The 17,483-nt window shown below is 44.1% G+C and overlaps 1 protein-coding gene across 1 annotated transcript in view; it reads left to right on the top strand.

Annotated features, from left to right (window-relative positions):
* iglon5 (IgLON family member 5) overlaps positions 1–17,483 on the top strand; it is a 114,172-nt gene that overhangs the window by 12,796 nt on the left and 83,893 nt on the right. The window lies entirely within an intron of this gene.

Raw genomic sequence — 17,483 nt, 5'->3', positions numbered from 1 at the left:
ATGAAAGGCCACCAATACAAAATAAAACGTGAGAAGGTTCAAGATTTAACTTTTGTTTTTTGCAAAACAACAAAAATGAAATCAGGCTGTCGTCAGAGCAAGACCCGCAGTATTGAAGATTTAAATCAGAAGATAAACAACCCAATTCAACTCTTATTAAGCTCCATGTTGGCCTATTTATCGTAAATATCTGCTTTATCAAACCTGCAGTTACCTTTGTTTGTTATTTTGGGTTTGACAGCTGTAATCAGAATTGATCTGTGTGCTGCAGGGAGGCAGCCAAATCAGACATGACAAATGTGGGGCAGACAGTGCAGGTGTTTTCTCAATCAGGCCGACGTGATTGATCCTCTCTTGAATCCATCATGATCAAGCCTTATTGACATTGGGCTTCTATTAAGGCTTTTTTTGTTTGATGTGAGAGAGAAAAAGAAAGATAGTAGCCGATCGACTACAGTGCAAAGAATTGCATTTCAATTCAACCCTACAGAGCGTTTATAAATCCAACAATGTTGGAAGGACTTCTGCTGGTGCGATTGATTTTCCCTTTAATTAGATTTTTTACTGGACTGGTTTTGTGCGGTGAATTAATGTGGAGGGTTATGATGGCAGGAGGAGACTTGCCTTAAGGTTCAATTATTTCAGACAGTTAAAGCAATGACATCATATGTGTAATTGATTGCACTTGATTAAAGTATGTTTTGCCTCTTAAATTTGCTGTAGTGCTGAATATGATGCACTCGAGCAAATACGCTTGATATCATGCGCTGAATAAGAAACGCTTTAGCCAACGTCTTGTCATTTAATGCCTCATTTCTGCTCCCTTCATCACAGATAGGTTTTTCATTCTCAAGTATATAGATGTCCGTTGTCAGCATTTTGACAATGCAGTTTGATGTAGCGCAGGGATTTTTTTTTTTTTCTTAAAGCGGGGACTTCTAAATGAGCAGAGATTCTCTTTTATACAAGTGTGCTGCACAGGCTGAACGCTAAGATGGCACAACACAAGTTGTCAAGCCATATAGGCTGAATGGAAATGTTGCCGTTTCAAAGACACAGTATTTCAAAGCCATTCAGAGGACAACAATTACACAGTCAAACATGGATAGTGGATAGAATTGCATTACAGTAGCACCACATTTATGATAATGTGAAACCCAGCCGGTTTGTGTTGTATAAGTTATGCTTTGGTGCTCAGCCCCGGGGACCCCCCGGCCATCCGACTGGGCGCACTCACCCGTCGCTACTTCCTGCTCTCAGCTCACACTTAAAGACACAAGCGCACAACCTTAAGGCCATCTGTTTGCCTTTTTTTCTGGGGCAACTTGACGCCTACAGGGAGATGGACATATGTGATAAAAAGTACCATCCGAGTTGTCAACCTTGTGTGTCTGCCCTGATTGCCTTGGGAACGCCACATCTCCACGACTTCTAAAGTAATAAAAGTTGTGCCTCCCCTGCTGTGGCGCCCGCTATAACGTACTCCCTTAGCAACAAGTTTAATGGGAATGATATGAATAACTTGATTCATGCTCGTTAAAAGATGACACCATTTAATAGTGTGTCATGTAAAAATATCACATAAGGTGTTGGTGGATATACGACATGATGCTGAAACCACTCTAGGGCAGGGCAATGTGGCTCTTATCAATATCACAATAAACATAAGAGAAATACTTTCCCAATAGCTTTCTTTTAATATGGCAAATTAATGAAAATTCACTTTAAACTAATCCAATTGTATTCACTTTTATGCATTACATCAGAGAAAAGGTTTCATTAAAACATTCAGAATCATAAAAGTTGCCTTATTTTCTACAACAACTTTTTGTTAAAGGTCCCATATTATAAAAAATAAGATTTTCATGTATTTGTTCTTAGTTTAAAGCAGGTTTAAGTGCTATATAAATACTGTGAAAGTATTGAAACACTCAATCCACAGAGAAATACTCAGCCCATATTCAGAAACTCTGCCTTTAAAAGAGCCGTCAGGATTTCTGTAATTTTGTGATATCACAAATATACTATATATATAGTTTTAAACGGGAACATTGTAAATGTGTCCCAGTTTATTGGTGCCCAATATGCTTGGCGTTCAAGTGGTTAAGTTGCGAGGACACTGCTGCTAAGCAATGGCAATATTAACATTACTGTCGACATAATGACAGAGGAGAAAGATTAGGTAGTTGGGAATATCAACATTTCCCTCTATTATAAAATTACCAAGAAAAACAACATACTAAAATTAAAATATATTAACGTATTATACACCGAAACTCAAAGCTTTCAAAAACATTCCACTTAATACCACAAGAGGATGGACTCATCTTGTGAACACGGTAAACACGACCCCATTTGAAGGCACCATATTTCCAGTTGCAGTGTATGTGAATGACATCAGCTGACAGGAAGTAAACATGGACCCAACGCAATTTTTTTGCGATTCTGCTGAAATGCTCTAAAATAGAGCGTTTCAGACTGAGGGTAAATACAGGTATATTCAGGCAGACAGTCTGAGGAAAATATATTTTTTTTTTAACATTACAGCTGACCTTTAAATGATAACACAATATGAACAAACTGTCATGGTCCAATTTCACCAAAAGTTTAGATATAGTAACGCTGAATTATTGCCCAAGCCTTACGTCACTCACATACAAAAATGTCAATGGTATGATGGGTACCTCACTCAGTAGAACCAGGGACTCGCTATACAAATTGCACTGTGATAAAAGTTTTACACACAAATATAACATCTCAATTGTCTGTAAAGTCTCAGATTTTTATAAAACCTGACACCGTTTGCTAACGATCGGTAACATTTGATATTCCTGTGCAAAAGTAACGGGATTGGCATTTGATGTTGGGTTATGATTATGATTACAACTTCATTATTATACTATAAAACACTCGCAAACCAGTTCAAAGACACAGGTTTGATCCCTGATTGCAGTGATTGTGGCTTGGTGCTCCTTTGAACACATTTTAATGTCGCTGTTGGGAAGCCAGTGAGGGATACAGGTGTATTGGAGGAGACGCATTGTCTACATCGTCCCCGGAACAAAAGAGCGAGTTGGCAGTGGCAAGAACTAATAGAACAAGGACAATTTGCCATTCCAAAAACTGCATTAATAATATTTTTCATTGTACATGTGTCAATCATTTCAAGGTTAGTGAAGAAGGTAAAGGAGATGCAGCAGCACCTGTAATGGCGCCTGCATGTAAGGAAGTGGAAGGTGAGAAGAATGCTGTATTACAGGAGGTAATAATTAGCTGGGCTGGAAAGGGTAAGGCCACTCCTGGGAGGGACTGTACTTTGCACAAAGGCTGGATGAGCCAGGTAGAGTTGGTTGACACAGAAGCACACCATATGGAGCGCTGTGTCTGGCTGTGGTTGGTTGTTTTATTTATTAGCTCTGCCAGGTTGGTTGCCACATTCATTTCATGCCTGTGTTACTCCACCTGCGACTTCGAGTTGAAGCTGCGGATTTTAAGTAGCTCCATAACACGAAACACTTGCTTTCCCTCAAACTGCAGTAGAAAAAAATGAATAAAGCAACAGCGATGTGGCATATATTGTAATTACAAGTGATTAGTAATATGTTTAATTTTTCCGTATTGGCGTTAAGCTTTTGATCTTGTGCACACACTGGCCTTTTTGATCTCATATATTCCTTTTTCAGATATTCTGGGTTGTATCGCTGAATACAGATGTGCTTTGATAGAACCACAAATCCTGATTTGTTGCAACATAACTAAAGGTGACAAATCAACTCAGCAGCACTGACTAATATTAGCTTACATCATGTTCCCTGGCATGTTAGCTTTACTTCTCTCCAGCGTCCCTTGAAGTTATTCATCATAATATCAATCACCTCTGAGTCACTGATTGATTGAAGGAGACTTTGTTAGAGTGAAAATAGAAATATTTTAGGTCTAAATGTATTGAATATGACAGCCCTCAGTTTCCAAAATAAGACACAAAGAAAATGTCTGAGTTGCACAATCAGACTCAAATGTCTGTTGTGTCACATTCTCAGAAAATTGGGTCGGTGCAAATTTGGCCCTAGCCAGAAAGGTGAGTTGTTTGTAAATTGCCAGCGACAAACCAAACTGAAGGGTGATGGAGTCTAGTGGCCCGAGAGACGAGGGGAGTAAAGTGAGGAGTCTGACCTCTTGGCCAATCAGTGAGGATCAGTTCGGAGGGAAGGAGAGGCTCTCGATGGCAAGCTTCTCCTCTCATATTGAAAACAAACCTTGAACAAAGAAATAAGATCATCTTCAAGCATCCAAAACATGAGTCACGTCGAAGGTTGACATTAAATCTGGACCCCAAAACTGTTATTTCTCCTTTTCTGGTTTCCATAAATAAGAGAAACTGAGCTGAATCCCCACAAGGCTTCTTTCTGTTTCTGCAACAGGACGACCTACCTGTCCAAATGTCTGAGTCCACGATCCAGGTGCTCAACCCTGGTCTCGTCTCATGGTCCGTCAAAACCCACTGGGGAAGCAGCTCTCCCCTCATTTTTCCCTCTTATTCCTTCCACCCATATCGAACAGACAGCCTCTACTAAAAGATTCATGCATGTGGACTTTGGGTCATTAAAGAATGATCCACAGCAAAGCTGTTTCTTCACCCTCATAATGAAATCCAATATTCATGAAATGGATTTTCCTCTCCGCTCTCCCACTCACTCTATTCAAAGATGTGTGTTTGCTGGTGTATTTAGTCTGTATTTGCACAGCCTTGTTAGGCTAGCACGGGTTAATGGTATCCTAAAGGCGCATTTTCAGGCCACCCAGTTAATTACACAGGGTTGACGGATGACCTTGCCGTATATTACCTGTGTAAAGCAACGCAGAGTTACGCCATATCTGGGCTTTTCCAAGATTGGGGTCAGAGTAGAGACCACTTAATCAAAGCTTTGTTTATGCTCACCTTACAGAGCTTCCAGTCAGAGGTAGCGAGTCAACATAATCAGATTGGTACTCGTGTACCAGAACGCTACACTATGCAAATTCTGACATTAAAATAATACAAAATTATTTTCATACCTCATCAGTCTGTTTCTGATCCTGCTTGTGCACGTGAACATTTTTAATTGTGTACAATTTAAAAGATTGTGAATGTGGTCGTTAATAATTAATAATAGTAATTAGGGATGTTGATAATTAACCGTTTAACCGACATTAAGAATTTTAAATGTTTTATACTCGGTATTATCGGTTAAACCGTTAACAGAAATATTAAAAATGAAATAAAAAGCTGAGCAAATCTCAGAGGAGCGGCTTGTAACTTAAAGGAGAATAGCTGGTCCACCTTCACAGACCACCTTAAGTGAGCCTGAACCAGATGTGTTGCTAGCTTCTAGGCTAACCGCCTTCACTTTAATCAGACAGGGGAGCTTGGCTTGGGTCTTGAGGAGTTGTAGAATTTATTCACCGACAAACTGTACACACACACTGCACCGCTACGTTCACAGCTATAACGTTACTGATAACTTCATATTCACTGTCACACACACGGTCTGTCGGACACTCGCTAAAGTTACGCCTGGTTGACAGGAGTAAACCGTTGTTTAAAACGGAATGATGTGGTAGAGACTAAAGTGGCTGCACGTGTCCACGACAATGCACGCAGCTTCCTGGCTGCTAACTCTCCCGGACGACTGAACTGGGGACTCAGGTGTCTGTTTTGCTCATACACTGCAGCTGGTGATAAATGATGGATTTAATCTGTTTGCGCATCGGCTTATCGTTGCAGCTGGGCGGCTCGTTAGGCACTTGAACCACAGCACCGCTGCATGAGACGCACTAATCTTGTCGGTTAACGGTCAATAATCGGTTAACGAGGGTCGGCTATCGGTTAGGAAACATTTTTCAAAATTAGCATCCCTAATAATAATACAACTTTTTTTTAACATAGCACATTTCATACAAAAAGATGCAATACAACGTGCTTCTCAAAAGATAATAAATAAAAGTGTGTAGTACAGTAGGTGAAACCTAAATCCGATGGAAACATGACTCATCGGTCACTGGTTGTCTTACCCGGTATCAAGTTATTTATTTTGGTCCTATCTAAGTGACATTATTTTTGTTGCACCCTGAACTGTCATGTAATGACCCTCTGGAGATGTGTAATTATTTCTAGCCACAATAGTGACGCTGGTATTGTTTTCACCTTGTGGGTCTGTGTGTGTGAGTCATCATGGCAAAGTGTGATGCTGGAGACACCTACTGTAGCAGGAAGTACTACAGAAGAGGTTTTGAGTACTTTGCCAGGTGTTTATAATGTCTGTGGACGGATTTTGTCACCGCAATAGCGTCACAACCGTGCAAGATGCAGTCACCAAACAGGTGTGTAGTTGAGATCAAAATGAATGTTGAGTTTGAAGATGGTGGAAGGGCCATTGACCACCCCACTTCATGCCCCTGGCCCCAAAACTTTATAATCCACAGTGTGAAAATTAGCCTTCGGTTTCACCATAAAACATGCCGTAAGACATACAAACATAAAAACATGCATTCACCATAAAACATGCCATGTAGTCATACATACATAGGTCTACACCAAATGCAAACAAGAGGACATGTAAAAAAAAGAGACGTCTCAGCAGCACACATTCTTAAAAAATGAAACTCAATACACAAGTCTGCAATATACACAATAAACAAGTGTTCAGGAAATGAACCTACTGTGCAGAGAACTGCAGCAAAGGAGCACCGCCCTGTATCGTAGTCTTAGGGGCAGGTCCTAGCCTCATTTATTAGCCTACCTTAACAGTAATTGGAACAAAGGATTTTTTTTTTTTGTAGATATTTCTATTTGCCATCAGTAATCTATAACGTCTCCCTGAGGGTACGAGTTCAAATTCATTGTGCAGTGGTTGAGAAGAGTCATTAATAATTCTGTTTGCTTTACTTCTTGAGAGTTCTTCATACATGCTCCTTAACTGCAGCTCCGTTGCAGCTGGTGTGATCCCATCGCCAGATGCTCTCTAGTTGCTCAGGTTTTGAAATGTGTGTCTACCCAATCAACCCTTATATTAGGTCTGAATTAGGGCTGTCAATCCATTCAAATATTTAATCGAGATTTTTTTATCTGTTGAAAATGTACCTTAAAGGGAGGGTACCTTTGTCAAGTATTTAATCCTCTTATCAACATGGGAATGGGCAAATATGCTGCTTTATGCCAATGTATGTATATATTTATTATTGGAAATCAATGAACAACCCAAAACAATGACAAATATTGTTCAGAAACCCTCACAGGTACTGCATTTAGCATAAAACAATATGCTCAACTCACAACATGGCAAACTGCAGCCCAACAGACAACAACAGCTGTCAGTGTGTCAGTGTGCTGACTTGACTATGACTTGCCCCCAAACTGCATGTGATTATCATAAAGTGGGCATGTCTGTAAAGGGGAGACTCGTGGGTACCCATAGAACCCATTTACATTCACATATCTTGAGGTCAGAGGTCAAGGGACCCCTTTGAAAATGGCCATGGCAGATTTTCCTCGCCAAAATTTAGCGCAAGTTTGGAGCGTTATTTAACCTCCTTCATGACCAGCTAGTATGACGTGGTTGGTACCGATGTATTCCTTAGGTTTTTTCTATTTTCATATGATGCCAGATCGATTGCGTTAATACGTTACAGAAATTAGTGGTGTTGAAATGAATTTGCGTTAACTCGTTATTATCACGTTAACTTTGACAGCAGGGTCTAAATGCAACAAGACTTTTAAATGGTGTCTGTGTCAGCCCTCCCCCACCTTTACTGGTGTAGCTCCAGTTTGTGAAAACAGGTTTGTACACAGTAGAATTTGATTTACTGCATGTACGAGGATCACATTATCATATAACATGACTCAGACGTTAACAGACACAAGTTCCTCCCCACTCACAACACTTGATATCCCCAATCCAGACAACACACTGTAATAACCCTCTTGTAGTACCAAGGGACCCAAGTAAAGATCCTTCCTCTAATCAGCCTGTAATACACTCTGGCACTAGAGTTGTTCTGGATCTGACCACGAGATGGCATTAGCTCAAAAATTCTAAGATTTTTCCTGGGCCTTTGGGGCTTAACATTCGCAGGCAGAACTCGTGAAATTATTTATCGATGTTGCAGATTTCCATTTTTCATGTTCTTCCCCACCCTTGCTGGCATTTTATGGATGCTGGTTACCTCAGCCTCAGGCTAGATAGTGGACAGCTCATCAGTATGGGTGACCAGGATTGGGGTGGGACCTTCGCCGACTGAAGGGAAAGAGGTTGGAAAAGCTTAAAAGCTTAAAGTTAATTAAATTTAAAATAATTCACTTCTGTAGGTATGAAATGGCCATGTAGCCCTAATTTAATTTGTAGGGTTAGCAGTCATACTAGATTTAAAATAAAAGCAAATGAATGACACCAGTGTTGATACCCCAGGGCAGTATTGGTGCTTGAATATTCATGAAGTCATATGGAGGAGTGTGTTCTACAATGCATAAAACCAAAGGGAATTATGGGATGCAAAACCACCTTCTGCTCTAGCCTACAGAATATGTAAAATCTGGAATCTCTGTGATTAAAATTGTGCCAACAAAATACCACTATCATCACTGGCATCACAGGCAATTTTAATCAAGTTTCAATCTTTTTTTTTGTCGTATCATCACGACATTATGCCACGTTTGATCCTCGCCACCTTCATTATGATAACCACCAACACTGTTATCATCAGCGCTGATAATCAGCCCAATCTTTCCTCCCCATCTTCTCACTGTTATCTCCGTCTTTATCACTGCTGCTAATTCCCAGCATCGCACTCGGGGCTCTGCAGCACAATTGTGTTTTGTTGTCACAGCGAGTCACTGTGTTTTTAACCACAATTACATACTCCACTGAAGCAAAGGAGGTAATCCTTTCTCTCACTGTCTCTGATTATATTTCATTGCACTCATTCTTCAAAGCCATGCACCCTTCCTCTGGAATCTGCGGAATCTGCAGCCACCTCCAGATGTGGACACCCTGAACGTCCTGACCTCTTTTTGTCCGTCTCTGACTCTAGGTTCCCCTTAGTTACCGCTTCATCTACGTCACTGGATTTCTTCTTTAAAACCTCTTTCCTTGTTTTTCTGTTTCTCTTGTGAAGTGTCTTTCGGTTCCTCTGGGTGTTCCTCTCTCAACCCATCTGCTCCCCACTTCTTTTTTATTCAATTTGCCCTCTGTCTCTTCATTTTTATGTGCTGGACTTCTGTTGCTCTTATTGTGTCATAAACTGTGAGATTGCTGTGTAGCAGCAGGCGCTGTTTGGGGTGCAGATAACAGGGCTACTGGTGCTTGAATTGGAGGGGTAGTGTGTTTGTGCATTCATGTGTTTGTACACATTTCTGCGTGTGTGTATTTTGCCATCATGCACATGTGTGCATGTGCACATTTGTTAACCAGGCCGGAACCAGTGGGAATCTAAAGCCCTCCTGCAACCCTGAAATTATCTTTTTATCTTTTCTTATCCGAAGGAACTGTACGCGAGAACGCAAATGTATGAATCATCCGGACCAGGCATTAAACCGACTTTATCCTGCCAGTACTAAGTCATTGTAATGTCCGATTGAGCCTATGTGTAAATAGAGCCACTCACTGTCCAGAGAATTCACGGGGAGGTGTTAAGGATGTTTCTATCGCTGCTGGCACGAAACCGAAAGAAAACAAACATCCAAGGGTGAAGAAGAAGGGTCATTTACACAAAGGCGTCAACGAAAATGAGAATGAATGAGAACCAGGCTTGCCGCAGTAGTCGATGTTACGGCATAAACAATTACATTACTTACCCACCGCCCCACCGTAGTTTTGCTCTTTCTTTAATAGAAATAAAACCCATTTAGTTCATTTTCGTGTATCAGCGCCGTGTTAACAATACATAGTCAGACAACGCACACAGAGTCAGATTTCACACACACGGGATGAGAGAGAGTTGACAAACAAGGCGATGTCAAAATGAAAAGTAAAAAAAAATACCTATTTGGCAATATTTCGGATTTAAATCCCAATTCTATAAGGGAACCATAACGTTAATGAGGCAATCGCCGAGCAGAGGACAGAGCGGTCACAGTCTGCCTGCGCAACGCAGCGGCGCCAGGTGGAAACCTGCGGCCCTACAGCGAAAGCTCAATTGGAGAGGCCAGACACACAGCCGTCCAACGTTAAAGATCAAAGTAAGCATCATCTTTTCTTGTAAAATGTCCGGTGCAATCGGTAACGGTGTTGTCACGAGTTTATTGACATCCCTAGTGACAATGCGTCTGACACGGACGATCTCCTGCTGTGTGCTAAATGTGTGAAAGGGAAACTCCAGACATGTGCGGACCTGATTCTCCGGATATTAGTTCATGAGATAAATCGGCTTAAGTGAATCCAGAAACCTGGAAGAAGAACTGATTAATGTCAGGAGAGCTGCACACTGGAATACTCATACATGTGTGTGTTGTATGTGCTCATAGCTGCGTGGCACGTGTATGTGTGTAACAAGAGGAAAGGACGGTCACGTCTGTGAAGCCCGAGGCTTTGAGCACAGAAGGAGGCAGGGTTAAAAGGTCAACACGGGGCGAGCGCTCGTCCTCCTATAAAGCATGAGTCACCGCAGGAAGTGGAAGCCAGCGGAGGGCCCAGCGCAGCGCGCACCCCTAAACCCCCTGCGGGAACCTCCACCCACAGGGACAAACACCTCGTTATCCCCTTCATCGTTATCTCGGTTACTGTCGTCCACACCTCCGTTGCTGTCACTGCAAGGGAGAATAAAGTCATCACACCCACACGCGCCGAGCGGGAAGGGGAGCGCTCGCTCCATTAACAAGTGTTTTCTAATTGGCTCTGAGCACTGACAGACAGCCACGCGCCGAACAAGAACAAGAGCTTTCTATAAATACAGTCTTAACAGGCTTGCTTCACCCCAACGTGAAGTGTACTGAGAGGAATGCACACCTGCCTTCACACAGGCACACATATGCACACACACGCAAAGCGCGAGTTAGACAAACAAGTGAATAAATCAGAGCCTGAATAAATCGGGAGATCTAGATATGTATTTTTTTCCCCCTCTTTTCTTTTTCCTCATCCGCTCCTGCCGTCTGCTTGATCTTTCAGTCTCAACAGGAAAAGAGAAATTGAATTAAAAAGTGCTTTTGATATCTCTTCCGTGCTGCAGATAAATAAAATGATCAAACTCTGTCAACAGGATGACTTCCGCCCCTGTTTCACCCTCCTCCTTCCATCTCCGCGCCCCCACCTCCTATCCCACCCCTCTCCTCTGATTGGAATCTGGAAACCCATTTGGTGTCTCGCTCTCAGACCCAACTCGGGCCGTGTCAGGTAGTCTGCGCACGTCGCCCTCAGTGCTTCTCCCCTCGCTCCCCCTCCCCGCTCTCCTCCCTTCCCTTTTTTCTCTCTTATTGCTCTCTCCTTTCGTCTTTATCCCCCCGCCGTCTGCTGCAGGCTCTGTGGAGAATTTGCCCAAATTACCTGTCATACTGGCAGCTACGTGTAAATAAGCCCGGAAAGTGTGTCGCTTTCTCAGTGTCCCCCCCCACCCTCTCCTCCTTCTCTCTCCCCTTCCCTCCCCCCACCTTGACGCTATCTCGTCTCACTTCAAACCGCCCTTCCTCTTCTTTTCAATCCATCACATCTTTCCACCATTTTTTTTCCCCCTTCTTGCCCTCAACCTCAATCTCCCCATGCTGTTTATGCCTACTTCTCTCTTCCTCCGTCTCTGCTCTCGCGGTTTGCCGACAAAGTCTTTGTGATTCTGCCTAGTGGGGAAAATTAGTTTGTTGCCGACTCCATGGGAGATATAGCATGCAGAGAAGCAGGACATTGGCTAAATGTCATTTGGCCTCGGGGATAAGTGAATTAGGAATCGCAGCCTTTGGTCCACTGTCCTCCTAGCTCCAAACAGCTTTTGGCGATGGCGGTTGTGGAGTGATGTGCTTATCAATGCACTGACAAGATGTACACACATGATGCTTCATTTCTATGCACACAGCATATGTTCACATTTACTTTTCTTTTTAATTCTGCAGGTGCACACTTGTGTTTAAGGGTTCTTGTTTTGGCGTTTCCATATCAAAGTGGGTGGAGGTGGAGGTGTGCGAATGAGGTCAGGGCCGAGCTCTCAGTTCAATTCCTGCTTCGGAAGGTGTAATCATCTCTCACCCAGGGGTTACAGGTGCAAAGACTGTGATTTGGAGGGAGGGAAGCGGAGATGAAACCTGGAGGAGGATGTTGTAGAGAAGTGGAGAGAGCGATAAGGACGAGGGCATGGAGAGAGGGAGCTCTTAAACCTCGTCCCGGTAACAGAGCCAGGCTCTCACCAGCCATCTTGTAAAGTTTATCGAGCCTCCTCTCAAAATTATAAGCCAATAGAGACGTGTTATCCTGATAAATGAAGAGGGTTCGGGGTTATTTTTAAGGACCCTGCTGGGAACAAACACTCCCAGCACCCGTCCTAATTCAAGGACAGTGTTTTTTAAAAGCTGGGCTACTTCATTCATCACAATGCCGTGTCCATTTCATGTCTTCCTGGGCCAACAGTTGTGGAAATCACCAGGGTTTGCCTACACAAATCCAGGAAAACACCTCTGATATTCAGCACTTTTTCTTTGCTTTCACCCTGAAGTCCAACTGCCCATTTTTCAATTATCATTCAGTCTGGGATTTCACGCTGTGCCTCTCTTTGTGATCATACATTTGTTCTTCTTTTACACCTTTTGTGGGGACTATGAGTGTGAGCCGCCGGCGGACGTTTGCACAGATGATAGCACCTGTTAGCTAAAGAGGGCTCAATCATGAGCAGTCACGCATCACCTCGCTGCGATCCCGCCATGTGGGAGAGAGGGCAAGATATGCACACTGGGCTGTGCTGCTCTTCTAATTGGAGATGGCCTGCAGCTCTGGTGGAATGGATGAGCAGAAGAAGAAAACATGGGCAGGTAGGACATCAAGCCCTCTGAGCATCTTCTGCGGGTATGTGTGTTTCTCTGAGGGCACGCAACACGGAGCTTCTGCATAAACGTACCGAGGCAAAAGCACATACACATACATATCCTTCCACAAACTCCACCATGTGCAGTAATGTAATATATGCATAGCAGTCCCCTGGGGCATGGCACATCCATGAGGAAAGAAAGCTAAGAGAGAAATTCCTCCTTCTAGTGAATCTTATTAGCATACCTGTTGGAACCACGCACCTCAGGGCCTTCTTTTTCACGTGTGCAGTTTTCTCAGACATAGAGGCAGGAGGAGATGGGGAGCATGGTGAAGGTACATTGAAAGAAAATAACAGGCGCTGCTCGCAGAGGCGGATCTACCGGAGGGGCGGGGGGGGGGGGGGGCATAGGGTGGCAGCTGCCATCCTTAAAAAATGCCTTGCCACCCCAGTTTTGGACAATCTAATTAAAACATCGAACATTTACAACAGTGAAACTCTGATGTCCAAGTGCAAGTGAATGTAGCAAGAGATGACGCTCCCTGCACTCAGCGGGCAGCAGTTCCATTTTCTGCCGATGGCTTTCCTACTAAACTGTGTGTGACTGTGCAGCGTTGCCAACTTCAACTAGTGGAAATACAGAACAGACGCAGATGGATAGTGGTGGTTAGTTTGTTATGTTACACACTGGTCCTATAATGGGTAGCCAACCTGCTGCACCTCCAGACTCACACACTCGCTGTTAAGGTATAACAGTGTGTTGCAGGCAGTGCCTTTCTCTTTTGGGGCTATCCTCCGCTCACATTAGTCCAGTCCGTCTGCCAGTCAGACTGGGCAGAGAAGCAGCAGAGAGGACGTTAGAAACTGTGACAGCAAACTGAGAGAGACGCCTTTGATCAGGGCATCTTTGTGACTCCACACAGCCCTATTTACTCTGGTCTCCCTGACACACAGCTGCCCCATTGTCACAACAAAGCACGGGGAGGCTTCGGGACCCTCTTCCTCAACTCCTCTATGGCCCACTGTTAGTTTGACAAGCCGAAGCCAGGCTTGATTTCTCCCACGGCTAGTGTGCCAAAGAATATCTGCGGAACAAAAGCCCAAACAAACATTCCCAATTAAAAAAGCATTCATGGAAATGTGGGAGGCAGAGAGAGGAAATTATTCTATCAGCATATTGTGCAGCATTACGGTGCGCGCATAAGGAAACATGCTTTTCCTAATGAGCTCAGGATAAAATTCCCCACCATGCCATGTTGGCTTTTCATGGCTTGATTTCACATCCATTTATCCGCCCCCTCACAGCAAATGGGCTTGAGAATTTATGCTTTTCTACGACAGTGGTGCTATCAAAGCGGAAAGCTGCCTTTGGATGGGAGAAGAGATAATAAAAGGGGGTATACGACTGGATCGATACCACAGCACTCGCTTGTGTTCAGCCAACAGCATAAAGGTGTAACAGAGATTGAAGCGATTGAGCCAGATGGCAAGAGGACATGGTCTTGTGAAAAAAAAAGTTTTGTAGGTTTAATTTTGTCTCCATTTCCTGAAAGAGTAATTTAGGTGCATGCGGCCAGGACATCTGTGGCTTTTTTATGTTTACGCTCCGCTGCCGTTTGGTTCCTTTTCTCCCTGTTTGATCTGTTTTTGTTTGTTTGTTTGTTTGTTTTCTTTTCACTCGTGTACGCAGGACACAGACACCAAGGCGGTGCTGGATCACAAACAGCTTTGGCTCTCCAAAGCTGATTGAATTCCTAAGCCCATTTCCCTTCAGAAAGGGAACGAGAGAAAGCAAAAACGATGCATCTCGCGAGCGCTCCGTATCTTCTGCCTTTTCATTCTTTTACCAGTTTAACTGCGGAACAAAATCCCGAGCTCAGATTGAACGATACGACCTTTCTTATTCACTCCGCTGTTGTACTTAGGATAAGCAGGAGTCTTTTTTTTCTTTTCAGCCGTGAGAGTAAAAACAAAACTTTCATTTGATTTCCTCCGAAAACCTAATTTGAACTCTGCATATTTCCTCGAAGAGAATGCTTTGCAGCTGTACAAATGAGCACATAATGGTATCCCCGTGATGCATTTTGATTGGATTACTCCCAGTATCCAGGAAGACGCTTGCTCAATATGTTGGCAGTGCAGTTAAGTGGACATGCTCAGATAGGGATTGATTTAGCGGCCTGCGTCACTGGAGCGCTTGTTGCTCTCCAGTGTTTCCCTGACCGCCAAATTATCCTGAAAAACCCATTCCGGTTAACCCCTAATGTGCGTCTTAAGAGCTCGCCTGAGTGTGTTTATGCAGCGCTGGCCAACAAATGCGTCATCTGTGGTGACTTGTGGCGGAAGTCTCGGAGGAATTGCAGTTGCAGTCGGCTACGCCATTTAATGACAGTGAATCTCCTACAGGAAGTACATCTGCAAGGATTATTAGCCATGATTCTGGGCTGGTTTTTCACACAAATGACACATGAGAGCAATTCTATTTGATGCGATTCCCCGGGCGGATTAGCGCCGCAGCTCAGTGGGAGACTGAAGCCTGTCCGCCGTAGCCTTCCCTGGCTGCTAAGAGGGGTCGCGGACGCGCCACAGAGAGTGGCCGGGGTCCCCGTCAACTCCCATACATTTCAACTAAAACTGAGTGGGAGGAAGAAAAGAGAAAGGAAAGACAGAGGGAGAACAATAAGAGTATTTGTTGTAATGGGGACGAGAAGTCATGGCAGTGTCAAGGGAAAACACTTTGCTGATGACGGAAACACTGAAGAGTATTGTTAGCCTCGGTAGCGCAAATGAGAGTTAGGTGGGGGGGGAGAGATTGGCGGAGGGGGATAATGAGGTGGTCAGGGTTGAAAAGACAGCCGCATATTGTACTGTGAGGATGAGAAAGAATCAGAGAGGGAGACGAAGAAGGGGTGAGAGGCAAGCTCGACTCATGTATTATTGCTGACTGTATTGATTGAGCTGGGAAAGACAGAAAAAAAGAGAACCACTGACTGTCTGGAAACCGAGTACTGATGGATAGGAGCAATGGATGGGAGGACAATAGTGTTATTTAGACGAATGAAGCATTCATTCTCAAGTGAGTCAGTGAGTATTCTTAGGAGTGTACATAGTTATAGTACATCCTAACGCTGCAAGCGACATCCCTTCATAGGTTTACATAAGGGAGTCGTCGTTATCACTCTAGGTTAGAGGCAGATGATCTGCTAACAGAATGATTGCCATCAACACTCCCAGGGAGGGCAAACTGCATGTTTACCATCGCTGATTGTTTTTTGAATGACTAATACAGGCATGGTTGCTGTTGTCGGTACCACTTTCCCCCCACAGGCCATAACCTCTCGCAGAGGCAATTAGAATCGGAGCAAAGGCGCAGACATGCGAACAGAGGGAGTTGCACGTCTGGCTCCCTCTCCCCCTCGAGGGAAAACCACTGTCTGTGACCTTGAGCAAGGTGCGCAATTTTCAATCGGTGAGCATGTGACGAGTGCAGCAATAGCGTTGAACAGAGGGTCTTATCAGCGCGGGACTCATCTCATCAAGCTGACATGCAGATAATAATACGGCTGAAATAGGAGGAAGACTAAATGTTTGGGAAAAGCTTTCGGCTCAGCACGTCCGTCTGTCTGTCTGTCTGACGAGCATCTCGTCCTTGGCCCCGGCCGTGATTTAGTGCGTGTTTGTGTTGATTGTGTGCAACGTGCCCGGCAATGTGTTTCGATTGTACGTGTGCGCGCGAGTGATCTGTGGCTAGAGCCATCCCTCAGGTGTCTGATATCTGATCGCCTGGATTGATCGGCCCAAGGAGAGCGTGACATTCAGCTCGTATTATCATGCCACGAGCTCGCCCAATAAAGGCTGCGGAGCGACGGTGGTGGAGCCCTTTGTTACAGAAAGTTAATTAGGCCTGCTCGAACCACACAAGTGAAAAAAGGGAGAAAAGCCAGGGTAGCTACGAGGAGTCGCGTTGATTTCCCAGCAGTGGATGACTGTACGGTGGAGCTTTTCCACAGCTATGATGCAGGGCTGGGTGCGGGGTGGGGTTTCCCTCTGTCTGCTGGAAGGTGAGTCCCCGGGGATGCCAGCTCCGTCTTCAGACGAGACACAGAGGCTTTTAGTGGGGCTCCAGGCAGCACAGGTGGTGCCCCTGAATGCATTGATCTCTCAGTGCTTTTACTATAGGGAATGTCATCCGTGACAATGGAATACACCCAGGCATGGCTTTAAGACACGGTGCACTATAACCACACAGTGGAGGCAGCGCACGGCGTCGCTGTCAACATATCTTTATGTCGAATGAATACTGCATGAAATGCTGACTTTACTAATGGAATTTAATAGTCAGAGATAGTGCACAGTCCTATTTTACCCCGCTGAGTGCATCACAGCAGCTCTCAGGTCTCTTCACTAGATTCCAGGATGACATGATTTTACAAATACTACTTTTCTATACCTTTCTGTGGTTTTGGAGTAAAATACATCCTTTGACTGGTGTCACTATTTGATAC

Source organism: Sebastes umbrosus, chromosome 11, assembly GCF_015220745.1.
Source record: "Sebastes umbrosus isolate fSebUmb1 chromosome 11, fSebUmb1.pri, whole genome shotgun sequence".
NCBI lineage: Eukaryota > Metazoa > Chordata > Actinopteri > Perciformes > Sebastidae > Sebastes > Sebastes umbrosus.
This window is presented reverse-complemented; position numbering and strand designations above follow the sequence as displayed.